This window comes from Peromyscus leucopus, chromosome 6, assembly GCF_004664715.2.
Source record: "Peromyscus leucopus breed LL Stock chromosome 6, UCI_PerLeu_2.1, whole genome shotgun sequence".
NCBI lineage: Eukaryota > Metazoa > Chordata > Mammalia > Rodentia > Cricetidae > Peromyscus > Peromyscus leucopus.
In genome coordinates, this window is record NC_051068.1 from 65151915 (window position 1) to 65171551 (window position 19637).

Below are 19637 nucleotides of genomic sequence, written 5' to 3' on the forward strand. Positions count from 1 at the left end.
GCAGATTCACTAACGCGGTAGTTCCAGTAACTTTGAATGAATAAATGACTAGAAGTTATTGGTTTGGGGAAGGTTGATTTAATCAAATATTTGTGGAAAGCTTGCCAGTTGCCAAACATTAATCCCATCATTGGGGATGTGCAAGCAGAGAATGGAACCCCTGTGCTCTTCCTCACGCTCGCACGTGTTCAATCTGAGGTTCTCATAGAAGGGGACTGACAGACATCCATCATGCAGAAAATCTTTAGCGGTGTCTGACCCACAATAAAAGCGTGTTTCAAAAAAAAAATTTTTTTTTTTTGAAGCATTGGTTATTTTACTTTGGCGATGAAGCTCAAAGACATTTGGCCCTAATCTGACATATGAAATTAATGATTCAGCACCTGGTTCTTCGGCGCCTCTAGACAGCAGCTCCAAACTGTCCTTGAAGGTCCGAGGACAAAGAGGCTTTGCTTATAAAGGGCTGACGTCCTGGAACCGCGTGGAACAGGGATGGGTGGAAACACAATCTTCAGCATCATTGAAGCCAACCACTTTTCATAAGGTATTTAATGAATATCATGCAGATCAAGGCCTAGTTGGCCAAAACTTGAGAGCTGAGGGAGAGGAAAAAAATTGTTCCATGGGCATCCAAGATGACTCAGTAGGTAAGGGTTCTTGCTGCCAAGCCCGATCGCCTGGGCACGATGGTCAGAACCCACGTGATGAAAGGAAAGCATGCGTTCCCGCAACTTGTCCTCTGCGGTGTGCATGCATGCCATGGCATACAACACGACAAGTAAACATAAAAACTTTCCAGAGAAAAAGGAATTGCTCTTGCACTTCAATGCTAATGCAAACAAATTGGGGGCGGGTGGGCTTCAAGGAGACAAGGACTAATGAATCTGGATTGCCTTATGGTTTAAAATGTATAGACCTGTAACAGATTTTCCTGTTTCACGAAACTGCAGACTTTCCTCAGTAAGATGTTTAAAACTGGCGTTTCCCTTGTTGGGATATTCGCCTTCTTCTCAGAAACAGCCTGACCTGCTAGTTGTTCACCTAGACTGGCAGATAGGTCACCTGAAAGCCATCATGGCCTTATCTCGCTCTTGGGTGTGAATTTCCTCCATATTGTTTTGTCACTCCCCTTAACCTAACATTTACTTGAATATAAATCTGGGGGGAAATACTTCAAATACGTTCCATTTCTCAGCTACAGGAAATTAAATCTCACAATATTCCCTCCCTCTTTCACATTAGAAATGACTCCTTTCTGCTCTTAGTACATAATAATTTATAATCACAGACTATCGAGTGGGTGTAAAAATTCCACTGACAATCTGCAATACGAATCTTCTAGAAACTTCTTGCAGAAAAGCTCAACTTGGCAGAAAGCAAAGGACTATTGTTGGTTCTCCACACTTCTCCTTTGGACCACCCAGGCTAGCAATGCAATTTAGAGCCGTCTTTGGCACCCTGTTTAGTGCCTAGGACTCCCAAAGTCCACACTGCCCAGCAAAGCAGAATGCAAATGTTCATGTGGTAGAATCTGTTTAAATAAAACTTCATTAAATACTCCACTAAGTGGCTTGATATTAAAAAACAAAAAAACACTTACCCTGACTATTTCCCAGTTTAACCTCATGTTACTCTATTTCTCAAAGGCCTTGACATGTCTCCATCTTTTTTGGCCCCAGGCTTCCGCTTTGAAAGGCAGTTTTCCAGCTAGCCCATTACTTATTACATAAAAGATGCCTACGGACCTTTTAGGCTGCAAGCACTTTGGAGATCTGCTGTCTCATGTTTTAATTTCTGTTCACTGTGTGCCAAGCACTTTTCCCAAGAGCAGAAGTGATGAAGTAACTGTTTCTTAGTGGAAGGGCCTGGGAACCGTAGCCTTGAGTTTTTGAAACAAAGCACAATTTTTAATTTCGTAACCTTTAATGATTGTAAATCCCAGTGTTTCCCATTAAGCTTTAATGGGAAAGGACATACAGCGTTCAGAAGGACTTTCCTATCCCTGCCCCATAGCCAGTATCCAAATTGGAGCGGGGCTGGGAGAGGCGATTTTCTCGTTTGTTGCTTCCTCAAGGAGGACTAGCTGTCCTTTCACACCTGCTTCTTGCAGCACGTAACATAAATATTTATAGAAATGTGGCTGTTATTTTCCACAATTTGTTGTTAACAATGTCAAAAGTGAAAGTCCATGGAAAAGTACTCCGGTACTCACTTTTGCTTCTAGAGATTCCCATTTCCCAGAGCCAACAGGCAATTTGCTTTGTGGTGAGAAGAGGAGGTGGAAACCGGCTAGGCAGTTTAGGGGCAAGAACTCCAAAAGCAGGACCTCCGAGAGCATCCTTGCTTCTCTGGCCAGGGGAGCTGAGGGAGCACCAGTTCATGACTGCTCTTGAATCACCCTTCCTGTAGGCACCAAGTGGGCCTGAAACTCCAGATCGGACACAGTCCCTCTGAACGGCTTCAGAGGTGGACCCTAGAATTTAGGGGGAAATGAGTTATATCTCCTAAATGAAGAGACGGGAATGTCGCTGCAGCCTTGATCAGGGCTCCGTGGTGACCAAGGGAGAGCTATTTCTCTGCCCTGGGTGGGAATCTAACATTCCAAACTCCCAAAACAGAGTCCTGGCTAAGACACCACACCTCAAAAAGGATGATTCACTTTAAGGCACAATAAAAAAGATGGGGAGATGAATTATTCAGTTAAGGAAATAATTTATATTTCCTTCCAGAATCCCTGCCCCTGTGCAGTCTCTTCACGGAGCCCCAGCTGGGTGCTTGGGCTAAGTCCGCCTGCTTTTCTGAATCATACAGAATGACTAACTTTCCCTTTTTCTTTCTTTAAATTTTATTTTTTCAATCTTATTATTTTTAAAATGTTAAAATTATTATTATTATTATTATTATTTGGATATTCGTCAGTGTCTGGATATGCTTTCCGGGATACTCTGGGCTTTCTCTCTTTTTCTCTGAAGCTACTCCCCCAACCCTTTCCACATCTGTTCTTGACAGCTCCTCCAGACAGCTGCTGAGATTTACGGCTTGCCTGCCCTGGGGGTTTGTTTTTGTTTGTTTATTTGTTTGTTTTTAAAATGCTAATATAGCTTCCTTCTGAGTCCATTCTTAAATTATTTTATTAACAAAACTCAAAACAGACAGAGACTCAAAACTTTCCCCAATAACATGGGACACTCCAAACGAACATTCTTGCATTCCCAGTGACATTTGTAGTTTGGGCTTTATTTAAAATCCAAAATAGAATAACTTGTTTTAAGACCAACTGTGATTTTAGTGTTTTCCTCTTGTCAGGAGCTCATTCAATGTTTTTGCAAATGCTGAAGGTGACAGACTGCTCACGTCACTGTACCTGTTACCCTGAGATGGAATGGGAATAGTTAAAGAATAATGACTTTATGATGATTAATTAGTAGCCATGATTGGGTTAAAGAAACAGATTATAGACAAGGAAATATTAAGCAGCAGAGACTGAATTGCCTCGCTGAGCTACCTCTAAAAAATGTTCATTTCAAGCTTTCAAAGCCTATTAATCACAAGGTGGCCTGTCTTCATTAACTGAGGGTTTAAAATGAATGCTTTTAAATGTAGGTTTCTAATGCAAATTAGCTGATTATTTCAGCTCAAATGTTCTATACTCCCTTCCCATATTTGAAATATCCAAATGTTAAAATAATACATTTATCTTACTTATGGAAACAGCAATATTATTCAGATTTGTTCAGTATTCTTTAATAAACCTACATTCATTTTACTGTGATACATTTAGATTTAAAAACAGTCTCGCATTTCCCACAACCCTATCAGCCTATCTGAAACAACAGATAAGGGTCATGGTTTGCCGCATGTATGAAAGATTTTCCACATACACTTATGTGTGTGTGTGTATATATGCACATGCACATACATATATGAAGATAGCTTAACATTTATGAAAGAGGTTGTTAAGGTCTAGATCTTAAATGTCCACTGCTGTCTCACATCTTAAAGGCCTCATCGCCAGCCTGTGGCATGAGGTCATGCAACCCTCAGGAGCTGGGGCCCAAAGGCAGGAAGCTAGGTCACCGGGTATGTGTCCTTCAAAAGGGTCTTTTGCCTTTCCCCTCTCTCTCTTTGCTTTGTGGCCAGTGGCAGGTGACCAGCTTTTCCCACTTACCTCCTTCTCTCCCTGCTGTTCTGCCTCAACACAGGCCAAAACAATGGTGCCAAGCACCCACAGATGGGAACCTCTAAAAACCAAAGCCAAAATAACCCTCCCTTCTCTTCCATTGTTGACTCTGGCACTTTGTCACAGCCGTGGAAAGCCTGTGCTTGATTGTAGTTATCTCAATGTCACTGATACGTTCACCTCTATAGTTCGGTAACAGTATAAAATTACATTTCTCTGTAACATAATTTCATTTAATAATACTATTCTCCCTAGAATTCCTCTCTCTGGTGCCGTCCATGAACTCCTAGGGTTCATGGTTTAAAAGCTCAGTCCCAGTCAGGCCTAACAGCACAGCCTAATCATGAACCTGAGACAGGAGAGTCACAGATTCAAGGTCTGCCTGGGCTATAGAGTAAGTTCAAAGCCAGCCTGGGCAATTTAGTAAGGCTTTTGTCTCAAACTAAGTAAGAGAACGGGCCAGGTGCGCGCACGCCTTTAATCCCAGCACTCAGGATGCAGAGGCAGGCAGATCTCTGTGAGCTCGAGGCCAGCCTGGTCTACAGAGAGTTCCAGGATGGCCAGGGCCACACATGGAGAAACCCTATCTTAAAAAGAAAACAAGATAGAGAGAGGGAGAGAGGAGGGGAGAGAAGAAGAGAGAGAGAGAGAGAATGGGGAATGGTAGAAAACTTACAAAGCATGCACAAGTCCATAAGCTCAATCACTAGTAGTATAAAAAATTAAAAATAAAAATGCGTAAACCAAATAAGAATAAATAAAAAAGCATAATATAGCATCCTCATTAGGAGAAATCTATGTGTCAACCCTTCAGGTTCCTTAGTCCCAATGGCCATGTTCTCTGCCACATCGTCCCTGGTGTCTAAAATTGGGCTCTGAACATGGCAACCACTTCTGAAGGGATGGTTTTCAGAGGGTAAGGTATCCTTGACCTTGCTATAACATATGAAGTTATGGTAATAATTGTGACATATGTGAACAAAGGTTTGTTCCAAGATGACTTACCGAAACCACTTAGAATGATTGGCTTCAAAACGCTCCAGTTCTAGCTTTTAAAGTATTAAACCATGGTCCTACATGATTAACAGATATGTGGAAAAATGGAGTCTGTTGAAGTCATTACAAGTAACTATCTTTTCCATTTTTGCTTGTTAAGAGCTTGCTTAATTTCCTTAGCCTTCTTAAATTCCTTTGCTGGGACTCCGAGCCAGGTTATGTAAATGATAGGTACTACCACAAGCCATTATTAATAACTCCATTGTTTTTCCATGAACGGCACTGAAATCACCTACTTCCTTCTCTACGTGATTTACCAGCTCTGTAATGTAATTCTGTGGGATTTTTTTTACTACTCTTTTTTTTTATTTATATTTATTCATGTTATTTTATGAGTGCTTTGCCTATATGTATGCATGTGCACTACCTGCATGCTTGGTGCCCAGGAAGGTTAGAAGAGGGCACTGGATCCCTGGAACTGGAGATTGGGAACTTCTATGTGGGTGATGAGAATCATCGTCTATGTGGGATGATAATCCTCTGCAAGAACAACAAATACCCTTAACTACTGAGCCATATCTCTAGCCTAGTAAGAAATTCTTAAACAACTTAGAATGATACAGGAAAGCCCACAGAAAAATGCCTTAATACATTTCTATATACAACCTCCTTATGTTTTAATCTTAGTTCAAGCAGTGTCTTCGACATTAGACCTATTGTTTGGATAGGTAGATAAAGTTAGACATCTTTTCTATTTTTCTAGTATGATCATAGAATCCCCGAAGCACAAACTTTACCCCAACTTGGGTTTGTTAGTAGAATAAAACCATTTGCCAAAGTGGAAGTCCTCCAGGGAAGACACTGGGGTCCATGTACAGATCTCTCAGACTGTGACCCCAAATCTCAAGATTTTCAAATAGATGATGTGGAAAGTTTGGGGGCTATGGACGTAGCTCATGGTACAAGGCTCTGGGTTTAGTCCCCAGTACCACAAGGAAGAAGGAAGGAAGGAAGGAAGGAAGGAAGGAAGGAAGGAAGGAAGGAAGGAAGGAAGGAAGGACAGGGTGGAGGCAGGAGAAAAGGGAGGGAGGAAAGGAGAAATTCATCTATATCTAATATTTTTTTAAAAAAAAGTCCATTATGGCATTTGGAAGAAGGAATTACTGAAAAGGTTGCTGGTGATTTGTTTTTAAGCACAGGTTTATTTGGAGCAAATGATTAAGTAAAACAAAGCCCTTTGGATTAGTTACTCATCTGTTGCTGTGATAAAACACCACAACCAGCCGGCGGCAGGGACACATGCCTTTAATTCCAGCACTCAGGAGGCAGATTTCTATGAGTTCGAGGCCAGCCTGGTCACAGAGCAAGATCCAGGACAGTCACCAAAACTACACAGAGAAACCATGTCTCGGAAAAAAAAAAAAAAAAACAAAACAAAAACAAACAAACAAAAAAAGCAACAACAAAAAAACACCACGACCAAAGCATTTTATACAAGAGCTTATTTTGGCGTTTGGCTCCAGAGGGTTAGAGTCCATGATCCAAAACAGGAAGCAGATGTGGTAGCAGAGGGAAGCTGAGAGCTAACTTCTTGAACTGCATGCCGGAAGCAGAAAGTGAACCGGAAGTAGCAAAGCTTTCTCCTCTCAATGTCCACTCTAGTAATATACTTCCTCCAGCAAAGCCACACCTCCTAAGCCCACCCAGTGCCTCCAGCTGAAGACCGAGCGCTCACATGCCTCAGACTATGGGAAATGTTTCTCATTCAACCCACCACACTCTTGAAATTCAAATTTAATCAGGAACAAATGTTATCAGTCAGCTGTGACTATTTTTCTCCTATCTTAGTTTGGTTTTAATCTTAACCAGCATACTCAAAACTATTTTTATCCTAAGTTTTATTCCTTCTAAAAAAATTTTTTTTTCTAACTGGGTTTGTAGCTCAATTGCTAAGTGCATGCCTACTATGCACAAAGCCCTGGGTTCAACCCCCAACACCATATAAACTGGTAGGGATATGTGTACCTGTAAACTGTAGAGGTAGGGGATCAAAAGTTCCAGGTTGTCCTTGATGCATAGTGGGTTTGAAGCCAGCCTGGTCTGCATGAGACCTTGTCTCAAACAAACAAAAACAAAACAAACAAACGAAAAACCTCTTTTCTAATAAGCTCAAACTGATAGAGAAGGAGCAAAATCAAAATAAAGATTGATTTTTTTTTCGGAATCAATGGAGAATAGGTAGCCAACATAATGTCTCATCATCCTTAAATAATTAACTATGTATTTTCTATAAATAAGAACATTCCCCTACACAGCACAATGTAACTATCAAACCTAGACAAGTACCATTGACAAGAAGCTATTACCATCTATTCTTCAGGACTCATTGGAATCTTACCAGGTGTCCTGCTGATGTCTTCTAAACAAAAGAACCCACTCCAGCAGCTCAGCCGTGTGTAGTGGTCATGTCCCTTTTGTTACCCTTAGGATAGAGCATGTCCATGGTCTTTCTTAGCCTCCCACAACCATGGCACTGTGGAAAGATGACAGAACAATTATTTTCGTAGAATGCCTCAACTTGGGATTTGCCTTTTTTCTGCAGCATTAGGTTTAAAATGTGTGTATTTGACAGGAATTCTGCAGATGCTGCTGCACTCTTCTCGTAATGAGCTTTTGGGGCTCGATTTCCGTTTGTCTCATCACATTTGAAGAGTCACCATTATGCAACTTCGCCGTAGTCAATACCTGCTGTCTTAAAGGGTTTCTGTTGCTGTGATGAAACACCATGACCAAAAGCAACTGGGGGAGGAAAGGGTTCATTTCACTCACAGTTCCAGATAACATTTCACCATCAAAAGCAGTGAGGGCCAGAACCTGGAGGCAGGAGCTGATGCAGAGGCCATGGAAGGAGTGCTGCTTACTGGCTTGCTCATCATGACTTGCTCAGCCAGTTTTCTTATAGAACCCAGGACCACCAGCCCAGGGGTGGCACCACCAACAATGACCTGGGCCCTCCCACATCAATCACTAATTAAGATCTTATGGAAGCATTTTCTCCGTTGAGATTTCCTCCTTTCAGATGACCCTAGATGGTGTCAAGTTGACATAAAACCAGTCAGCACACTTGCTTTGAAGGAAGGCAAGCTGTAACTTACATGAATACCTTCTTCATCCCCCAACTTTCAGCTTACTCATTTACCTTATCAGTTTTGACTCAGACTGTTATGGCTTAAATATAAAATGTCCATTACAGGATTATACTTTGTAGGCTTGGTCCCCAGCCGGTGGCCTGATCTGGGGAGGCTATGGAAACTTTGGGAAGCAGGCCGCTGGGACATGCCTTTGAAAGTTATCCCTAACCACCAGTTTCTGACTTCTGATCCGACAAGAAGTGCAGAACACCTGTGCTAGCACATTCCCTACCATGAGGTTCTGTCCAAACCCATGAGATCAAGAAACCACAGACTGAACCCTCTGAAAGCAAAAGCTGTCTTCGCTGCCCTAAACTCTCTAGCAGGCATCTTGTCACAGGGATGAGAAAAGCAGTGTATACATATCCTATCTTATTTCATTACTATCATTATTTATGCTAATGTTCAAACAATCTCCAGTTTAACTAGCACGTTCATGCTGACCGCCCCCCCCCCAGGTGCTTTTGCTCTGTCGAAGACCCATGCTGAGCGTCCCTCTAACCCAGGAATCTGTTGTTTCTCTCACTTGAAGTGGAGAACGGTGTCTGGGCAATTGGTGTCTCCCCTGCAGTTGGGTTGCAGCTGATCAGGGCTTCGCAGTAGACAGGGTCAGGCACTGACCGCCTCCACCAGAGCGGAAGTCTACCTTGCTGGCCGCAGCTAAGGGTGTTAGCACTCAATTGTCCGGGAAGAGAAAAAGAAAGAAGAAACTAAAGTTTATTTTTCAACTTTGTTTTACTCAATGTGACTTTTAAAATATTCACTTGGCTGGGGGGATATGATGATCAAGAAGGTGGTTTTCCTAGGGTGAGTTTCATTCATTGTACTTGGGATTTGCTGACTCTCACAATTTCCCCAAACACAGAAAATTAAACTGCATAATTTTCTTTAGTGGGGGACTTCACACTCTCTCTCCCTGAAAAAAATATAATGAACAGAATTCCAATGAGCTACTTATTCCTCTTGGCTGCCTCACATCTTTCTCCCGCTTTGGGTGGCATGCCTTGATGTTTACTATAGCGAAAGGTCTTAGGACATACATATTAGGCTACACCAGCTTTACCCAGTGATCCAGGGTGAGCATGTGACTTCATGTTGGACAGATGGTGACATTCTCCTTCCAGTAGTGACTAGCATCACCTTTTTTCCTCTCAGTTTCCAGAAAGTTTCTTGCTCTGAGCTCTGCATGTATTTCACCAACAAGCTGTTACCCTTCAAAATGTACCCCCAAAGGACATACATGAGCCCATACTAATGGCTACTCCAACTTAGAACTCTCTTAGATCTAATAAGCAATTACAGCAAAGTGTCAAGATACACAAGCAACATGCAAACATCAGTAAATACTTTATATGCCGGAAGCAAACACGCCAAGAGAGAAATGAGGAAAACAGCTCCATTTGTAACGGCTTCCTCTGTGAGAGCTGGTAAGGACTCAGAGAGAGGAAAGCACACCCTCTTCCAAAGAGAGAAACTGCTGTGGAATATCGTTCTGTGCGCTGTGAATGTTGTTGCTCTGATTGGGTGATAAATAAAATGCTGAATGGCCAGTAGCCAGGCAGGAAGTATAGGTAGGATGAGCAGACAAGGAGAATTCTGGGAAGAGGAAGGCTGAGTCAGGAGTCACCAGTGTACCTAGAGATTTCCTGCCTTGCCCACAGTCAGGACAAATCTTTATCACCCACCAGTCTCACAACTGCTCAGACCCAACCAAGTAAACACTGAAACTTATATTGCTTACAAACTGTATGGCCGTGGCAGGCTTCTTGCTAATTGTTCTTATAGCTTAAATTAATCCATTTCTATAAATCTATACCTTGCCATGTGGCTCGTGGCATCTTCACATGCAGCTTGTCATGGTGGTGGCTGGCAGTGAGTCTTTCTGCCTTCCTGTTCTTTCTTTTCTCCTCTTTGTTAGTCCTGCCTATACTTCCTGACTAGGCACTGGCCAATCAGTGTTTTTTTATTGACCAATCAGAGCAACACATTTGCCATACAGAACATCCCACAGCACACCAGCCAGACACAGAAGAAGCAAGATGTCAAGGCAGAACCGAGGAAAGGTACCAAGCCACTTGGCTAAACATAAATAAGAATTATGGGTTAATTTAAGTGTAAGAGCTAGTCAGTAATAAGCCTGAGCTAATGGCCATACAGTTCATAATTAATATAAGCCTTTGTGTGTTTATTTGGGTCTGAGTGGCTGTGGGACCCAGGCAGAACTGGAGAAAACTTGCAACTACAATTGGTACACAATAAAGCCCAAACCAGCTTTCTACTTCATGTCTCATGCGGGCCAAGATATAGAGACGCCAAGGTACAGAGACACCGTGGCATGTGGACTTGAGCTACAGTATGGCAGGTTCATGGTGGATTCCCACTGCAGTGCACAGAGGCATCTTCAAGCCATGCAGTATGCTGCATGGTGGATGTAGCTTTTATTTAAAAAAAAAAAAAAAAGAAAGAAAGAAAGAAAGCAAAAAAAAGAAGAAGAAGAAGAAGTTTCTGGGCTACACGCTGCTGGATGGAGGAATGGACCCACTGCCTCCCAGAGTCAGCAGAAAGCATGGTGTCCAGGACTGGCTGTAAATATACCACTGCCATACTGGGAAACTGAAGTGGATGGAGTCAGCAGGCAAGGCTGACACTTTTTGTTCTAGCCACACAGTTTAACAATTTAAAATCTCTCCTGGTTAGAGAAAGATTATAGATTCACAATAAGACTGATTTAGATGAAATAAAACTCTAAAGTGTTTACAATGTATGTAAAAATGTACATAGGCTTGGAAGAAAGAGGAAAAGGAGGATAGACCCTTATATAAAGAAATAGAGGCCGGGCGGTGGTGGCGCACGCCTTTAATCCCAGCACTTGGGAGGCAGAGCCAGGCGGATCTCTGCGAGTTCAAGGCCAGCCTGGGCTACCAAGTGAGTCTCAGGAAAGGTGCAAAGCTACACAGAGAAACCCTGTCTCGAAAAACCAAAAAAAAAAAAAAAAGAAGAAATAGAAACAAACAAACAAACAAAAAAGCTGGGCGGTGGTGGCACACGCCTTTAATCCCAGCACTCAGCAGAGGCAGGCGGATCTCTGTGAGTTCGAGGCCAGTCTGGGTTACAGAGTGAGTTCCAGGAAAGGCTCAAAGCTACACAGAGAACCCTGTCTCAAAAAACAAAAACAAAAACAAAAACAAAAAAACCCAAAAAACAAAACAAAAAAAAAGAAACCCAAATAGGTAGTTTTAAAAAGTAAAGTCTTTGCTGGGCAATGGTGGCACACGCCTTTAATTCTAGCACTCAGTAGGCAGAGCCAAGTGGATCTCTGTGAGTTTGAGGTCTACAGAGTAAGATCCAGGACAAGCACCAAAACTACACAAAGAAACCCTATCTCGAAAAAAACCAATAATAATAATAATAATAATAATAATAATAATAATAATAATAATAAAGTCTTTAAAGAGACAGTAAAAGTAATATAAAAATAAGCCACGTAAAGATGGAAATAACACAGAGTCTGGATTATATTGTCTTTGGGATTTTTAACTGCAGAGAGACAGTTGATTGTAAAAGCTGTTGAATTCAGCCAATATATATATTTTAAAGGTATCTGGACTTCAAAGTTTATACGTTGCTTTGGAAAAGAGGTTCTGCTTTTGTTTCCACAGAAGATGAGAACCTATGGATTGCTTTCAGTCTAATATGGTTTGATCAAGAAAGACCCCCTGAGAGGTCTCCAGATGATCCAACATCCACAACAACTTCAAGACAACTGGCTCAGAGAATACAGTGTCACAGACTACTCCAGTCAGGACTTGACCATAATTCTTAATTTTTTCAGGATCCACATGAGACTACCAGTGCCCCCTATCAGCAGGAAATAGCCTAGAACACTATGCCCACATTCCCAAAAAATAGATTATAGATATTTGTCTTTGTTAGAGATTGGTTACAAATTGTTATTGGTCATATTCAATATCTTTTCAAAAAAGGGGGGATAGAATATAGATATGATAGGATGAAAGGGTAGATTATTGAATCTACTTTTAAAGAGCAACTTGTTTAAAATGTTTTACATTGCTATAGATTTTAGTTTATTGATACAAATTTAAAGTTAATTTTGTTATACTGTATGTATATTTCTACTCTTGTTCAATGTATTATGTTTGTGTAGCTCATTTGAAATTGTAACATATAATTAAGAAATACAGATTAATAATTAGTCCTCTATGATAACCAAACTTGTAGTCATATTGGTATGTTTTCAAGGTCAAGCAGAGATATATTATAGATAGACAGGTCATCTTCAAACACTTCAAAGACCTACAGGATACGCCTTTTAAAATGTTTTAAAAACCTAGACTTTTCTGGACAATGAGACACATCTGCTCCTGGCAGCACCAGTTACTTCAAGGACAATGATGGGCATTAAATAAACTCATTATGAAGTTTGCTTTCTTTGTGGCAAACGTTAGCCACTGGGTAAAAAGTTGCCCTTGCATCGACTGATTGACAGTATGTTATATAAACTGGACATACAGGACCCATAGGAAGGTGACCACTAAACTTTGCAAGGTGAGATGGTCCTTCAGGTTCCTGCTTCACAGAAGAAACTGCCAGACATTCTACAGGACACAGAGAGAAGTGACTGAGAGACTCTAGGCCTGTAGGCTAAAGAATGGATGCCCCAACATAGCAGAAGAACTTTGGGTGACTGTCCAGGCAGCCAGCTGTCTCTGTCATTCTAGATTTTTAGAAGTTGCTTACAATATTCTTCCTGTCTACTTGGATAATATTATATCCTTCTGAGGTCTTTGATATAGTTGAAGACTAGATAATTATCATTATAATTTTCCTTGGTTATGATAAAAGATAAATTAGATATGAAACTTTAGACCTACAAATACAGGATAAATAGAATATTTTCTTTAACTTTGCCAAATATAAATAGACTAGATATTGTAACTGTAATTCTTGCTTGATAACTGTTCTATGTAGTATGAATCTTAAAAGTTCTTATTAATAAAATCAAACCTGAGCCAGGTATTGGGGTGAACTGGAAGATCAGAGAACCAGAACAAGGCACAGCTACCTCACCTCGCCGGATCCTCAGCTGGTCTTATTTCCTCAGACTGGAGGCCTCTGAGTCCTCATCCCAATGGCTTTCAGCTGAATTGCTGCTCAAATGCTTAACCAGCTAAATGCTTAACCAGCTAAATGCTTAACCAGGCCAAATGCTTCTAGTTTCTGGTCCTCATGCCTTATAAACCTTTCTGCTTTCTACCACCACTCTCTGGGATTAAAGGCGTGTGTCACCATGCCTGGTTGTATCCTTGAACATATGGATTTCTGCCTCTGGAATGCTAGGATTAAAGGCGTGTGCTACTACTGCCTAACTTCTATGTTTAATATTGTGGTTCTGACTCTGCCCCCAGATAAGTTTATTAGGGTACACAATATTTTGGGGAATACAATACCACCCCAGTTCTATTATATGTAATTTTACTATGTTAAAGTTAAAACCTTCCTTTTTGATTAGACAAAAAGGGGAGGTGCTGTGATATGTTCTGTATGCTGTGAGTGTGTGTTGCTCCGAGTGGTTGATAAATGAAATGCTGATTGGCCAGTAGCCAGGCAGGAAGTATAGGTGGGGCACACAGAGAGGAGAATTCTGGGAAGAGGAAGGCTGGGTCAGGAGTCACCAGCCAGGCACAGAAGAAGCAAGATGTCAAGGCAAAACTGAGGAAAGGTACCAAGCCACATGGCTAAACATAGATAAGAATTATGGGTTAATTTAAGTGTAAGAGCTAGTCAGTAATAAGCCTGAGCTAATGGCCATACAGTTCATATTAATATAAGCCTCTGTGTGCTTATTTGGGTCTGAGCGGCTGTGGGCCCCAGGCAGAACTGGAGAAAACTTACAACTACAAGAAACAGAAAAAAAACATTTTGAAATCCACAGCAGAAGTAAAAAGATACATCATACAGAAGCTCAATATCTAGAATAATATACAAAGAACTCTAAAAAAGTGAAACAAAAAAAATAGTCTTAAAATTCATTTGGAAACACGAAACACATCAGATAACCAAAGTCTTCCTAAACAAAAAAGAATAACTGTAGCATTATCATCACCATATGTGATTCTTGAGACATACCAAAGAGTCACAGTAACAAAACCAGCATGACACAGGTACAAACACAAACACATGGGTTGACTGGAACAGAATAAAGACGGGACACAAGTCCAGGAAGCTACAGCTACCAGACTTTTGATAAGAATGCCAAAAATATTCATTGGGGGAATAGATGGCCTCTTTAATGAGTAGCACTGAGAAAACTGGATGTTCTCACGTAGAAGAACAAATTAGATCTTCATCTCACACCCTACACAACTGTCAACTCCAGTGGATGAAACATTCCAAAGTGAGACCTGAAACTCAGAAGCTGCTCAGGAAATAAGGCCTCATGAATTAAAATGAGACCTCATGAATTTAAAAAAAAAAAAAAAAAAGCTTCTATACAGCAAAAGAAGACATTAACTGAGTGAAGACACACTGCAGGAGAAAATATTTCCTATTTATACATCTGACAGAGGCTCACTATCTAGAATACAAAAATAACTTTAAAAATTAAATAGCAAAGAAACAACCCAATCAAAAACAAAACAAAACAACAACAACAAAAACAATGAGCTGAGCAGAGTTCTCAGAAGAAGAAATACAAATATTTTTACAAACATCCTTAGGCATCAGGAAATTGCCAAGTGAAGTCACTCTGAGGTCCCACCTTACCTCAGATAGAATAGCTATCAAGAAAATAGGTGACCACAAATGCTGCTGAGGATGTGGGGAAAGACAAAGGAAACTCTTGTAGCCATTATGGAAATCTGTGCAGAGAATTCTCAAAGGACTGAAAACTGTATATGGAGGTTTGAATGAGAATAGCCCCCATAGGCTCATATGTCTGAATACTTGGTTTCCAGTTGGTGGAACTGTTTGGGAAGGATTAGGAGGTGTGTCACTGGGTTTCAGGTTTCAAAAGCCCACACCATTTCCAGTGTAGCTCTCTCTGCCTTGTGGTTTTGTCTCAAGATGTAAACTCTCAGCTATTGCCCCAGGGTCATGTCTGACTGCCTGCTGCCATGTTCCCCACCATGATAGTGATGGTCTCACCCTCTGAAACTGTAGCCTCAATAAACTTTCTGTAAGTTGCCTTGGTTGTGATGCTCTGTCTGAGCAACTGAAAAGTAACTAAGACACAGAGTTACCATATGATTGAACTCTACCACTTGTGGGCATATCCCTAAGGAACTCCGTATCCTAATACAGAGATGGCTCCTTGCTTACCTATGTTATTGCTACCGAACTCACAACAGCAAGAAAATAAAATCATCCTAGATGTCTATCAACAGATGAACAGATAATGAAAATGTGTGACATATACACAATGGAGTTTTATGCAGTCATAATGAAAAATGACATTATGAAATTTATAGTCAAATAGATGGAACTTGAAAATATTATATGAAGTGAGGTAACCCAAGCTCAGAAAGAAAAGCACCACATGTCCTCTCTCACGTGAAGATCTTAGCTTCTATTTTTGATGTGTGTATTTTATATGGGGGTGGGTATGGGTGGAGGCCAGGAAACCAGAAAGGGGCCCATGAGCTGGGGAAAATGGTCTTTAAGGGAAAGAGGAGATAATCGAACACATATGATAGGAGGGTAAAGCGGGGGGACTCCAGGGGATGGAGGGGGTTAAGCAGTGCTAGTGGCAGCAAGATGAGGAGAGAAGACTCAACTAGAAAGTGTCATAAGGGACCTGCTACTTCACGGGCAAGCCAACAGCGACCAGAGCAAAAAAGCTCGGTCGTCATCAAGTTAACACACTGCTTTCTCTTTTCTTTTCTCCTTTTTTAATGATTCTACCATTTGATTCCCTTTTTGTTCGTGGCACTTAAAGATTCCTCTTCTGGAAAAATCAGCTAAAATGTTTGCTTATTTTTTCCCCAGTGTCTTTAAAGGCTGGAATCAGAAGAAAAAGTAGATATGTCTTCAGCCTAAGTAATTCATACCCCAGAAGAAGACAGTTGGATACATGCTGGAATAGCCCGGTGGAGGAAATAATATGGAAATGAGGAAAAATGAATAAATAAGCATGATTGTAGGATCTGGGACAGTCTCAGTGGAGTGTTAGCAGTTGATTTGGGCTTTGGGAGATGGACAGGATTCTGACATAATGAGGGAGAAAGACTGAGTCAGGAAGGTGCAAGTATACCACTCTGTGGAGTGCACGCATTGTTGGAGGTAGTCTTGGGGCATGTGGTTGAAGACACTACATATCCACACAGATTCTTCACAGTGCTCTGTGTGCTAGGTCTTTGCTGGATGAACAGCAAAGAGAATGTCACCAAGGTCAGAAAAAGGCCTGAGTCCACAGAACACTGTATCTCAGTTTCCTCTCATTAAAAAAAAAAAAAAAAAAAAAAAAAAAGGTATGCAATGGGAAGACTCTTGAAAGCCCTTTTGGTTCCAGTATTCTGTTTTTATAATGCACTGCCCATCTTAATAAGTTCTGGTTTAGGCAAAGAAGATGTGGCTTTTTGTTGGGGGCAGTCAATGAGTTTGGTTGTTTATTACTCAGGAAGAAAGCTAAACATAGTCTTAAAACAAAACAAACAAACAAACAAAACCCCACTGTTTAATGTATCAGAAGAACAAAGAGAATGAGAAGCTAACCCAGTCCAGGGCACCATTTTTACAACTTCCTCAAAGTAGCTGCTGCTATCCTGGGCTAGAGAAACATTGCTTAGAGGTTCCCTTTGATACTTTCTGTTTTCAGAGCTTTCTCTAAAGCCTTCAATTTCTAAAAACAGACAAAATAGGAAAACTTTTCCTATTTGGCAAACAAAAACCACAGGAGTCTACAAAGGAAATTCCTTGTCTGATAAAAGACTGAAAAAAATTGACCTTCTTTCTGTTGTTTATTTTTGTTGTTGCTATTTGGTTTGGTTTTTTGAGGCAGGGTTTCGGTTTTTAACAACCCTGGGTGTTCTGGAACTCCCTCTGCAGACCAGGCTGGCCTTAAACTCAGAGATCCGTCTACCTCTGCCTCCTGGATGCTGGGATTAAAGACGTGTGTCACCACCACCCGGTATTATTATTATTATTATTATTATTATTATTATTATTATTATTATTTTAGTGTATTTTACATGTTGAGATTTTTGAGCACTACACCACAACAATAAAATAACAGGAATCAACAAATACTGCTCATTGATTTTCTCAATATCATATGTCTCAATTTCCCAATAAAAATACACAGACTAACAGATTGGATTAAAAAATTGTCTCTCTCCTTCTGCTGCATCCAAGAAACACACTTTAACATTCAGGGTAGACATCACCTCAGGGTAAAAGGAAGGAAAAGATATTCCAAACAAATGGACTTAGAAGCAAGCTGGTGTAGCCATTTTAATATCTGACAAGATTGACTCTAATCAGAACTAATCAGAAGAGATAGGGAAGGACGCTATATTCTCATCAGAGGAAAAATCCATGCAGGAAAAAAAATGCAGGAAGACATTGCAAATCTTAACATTTGTGCACCAAGCACAAGGACACCCAAGCTCATAAAAGAAACACTACTACAGTTTAAATCACTTATTGACCCTCATACACTGATAGTGGGGGACTTCAATACCCCACTCTCATCAACAGACAGGCCATCCAGACAAAAACTGAACAGAGAAATGATAGAGCTATTTGATGTTATAAACCAAAATGGACCTAGGAGATATTTATAGAACATTTCACCCAAACATACACACACACACACACACACACACACACACACACACACACACACACAAATATATATATTTTCAGCACCTCATAAAACTTTCTTGAAAACTCAACACATGTTTAGATACAAAGTAAGTTTCAACAGATACAAGAAAATTGGAATAATACCCTGCATCCTGTCTGACCACCACAGACTAAAGATGGATATCAACAATAACAGAAACAACAGAAAGCTTACAAACTCATAGGCATTGGACAACTAACTACTGAATGAAAAAAATGATCAAGACAGAAATTAAGAAAGAAATTAAAGACTTTCTAGAAAGGAATAAAAATGAATACACAACATACCCAAATTTATGGGACACAATGAAAGTGATTCTAAGAGACAAGTCCACAGCACTAAGTGCCTATATGAAGAAAATTGGGGAGATTTCATACTAGTAATTTAACAGTACACTTGAAAGCTCTAGAACAAAAAGAAGAAATCATACTCAAGGAGTAGATGGCAAGAAATAATCAAACTCAGGACTGAAATCAATAAAGTACAAACAAACAAAACAATGCAAGGAATTAATGAAATGAAAAGTTGGTTCTTTGAGAAAATCAGTAAGATTGAAAAACCCTTAGCCAAACTAACTAAATGGCAGAGAGAGAAGTTCCAAACTAACAAACTTAGAGATGAAAAGGGGACAGAACAACAGACACTGAGGAAATCCAGAGGATCACAAGGATATACTTTAAAAACCTGTATTTCACCAAATACAGGAAATATTGGAAAATCTAAAAGAAATGGACAATTTTCTCAACATACATTATTTACCAAAGTTAAATCAAGATCAGATAAGCAATTTAAACAGGCCTAAAATTCCTGGTAGAACAGAAACAGTAATTAAGTCTCCTGACCAAAGCCAAGCACAGGGCAAGTGGTTTTAGCTCCAATTTATACCAGAAGAATTAATGCCAATACTCTTCAAATTATTCCACGAAGTAGAAACAGAAGGGATATTGCCTAATTCATTTTCTGAGGCCACAGTCACCCTAACACCCAAGCCACATAAAGACCCAACAAAGAAAGAGAATTCTAGACCAATTTCCCTTATGAACAGAGATGAAAAAATTTCAAGAAAACTAACACAGTGAATGATTCCAAGAACACATCAAAAAGATCATCCACCATGATCAAGTAGGCTTTATCCTAGAGATGCAGGGATACTTCAGCATATGCAAACTGATCAATGTAATCTACCATATAAACAAACTAAAAGTCAAAAACCACATGACTATTTCATTGGGTGCAAAAAAAAGGGCATTTGACAAGCTCCAACACCCATTTATGATAAAAGTCACAGAGAGACTAGGGGGGTGCAAGGGACATTCCTCAACATAAAAAAGCAGTTTACAGCAGGCACATAGCCAGCATCAACCTAAACAGAGAGAAACTCAGAACAATTCCACTAACATCAGGAACA

At 40.3% G+C, this 19637-nt stretch overlaps 1 non-coding gene across 1 annotated transcript; it reads left to right on the top strand.

The window, feature by feature from the left end:
- The first annotated feature begins 9123 nt into the window (after nt 1-9123).
- Nucleotides 9124-9285, top strand: LOC114685828. Its single transcript, XR_003733504.1, has one exon. It is a non-coding gene; the product is annotated as a U1 spliceosomal RNA (small nuclear RNA).
- The last annotated feature ends 10352 nt before the right edge of the window (nt 9286-19637 follow it).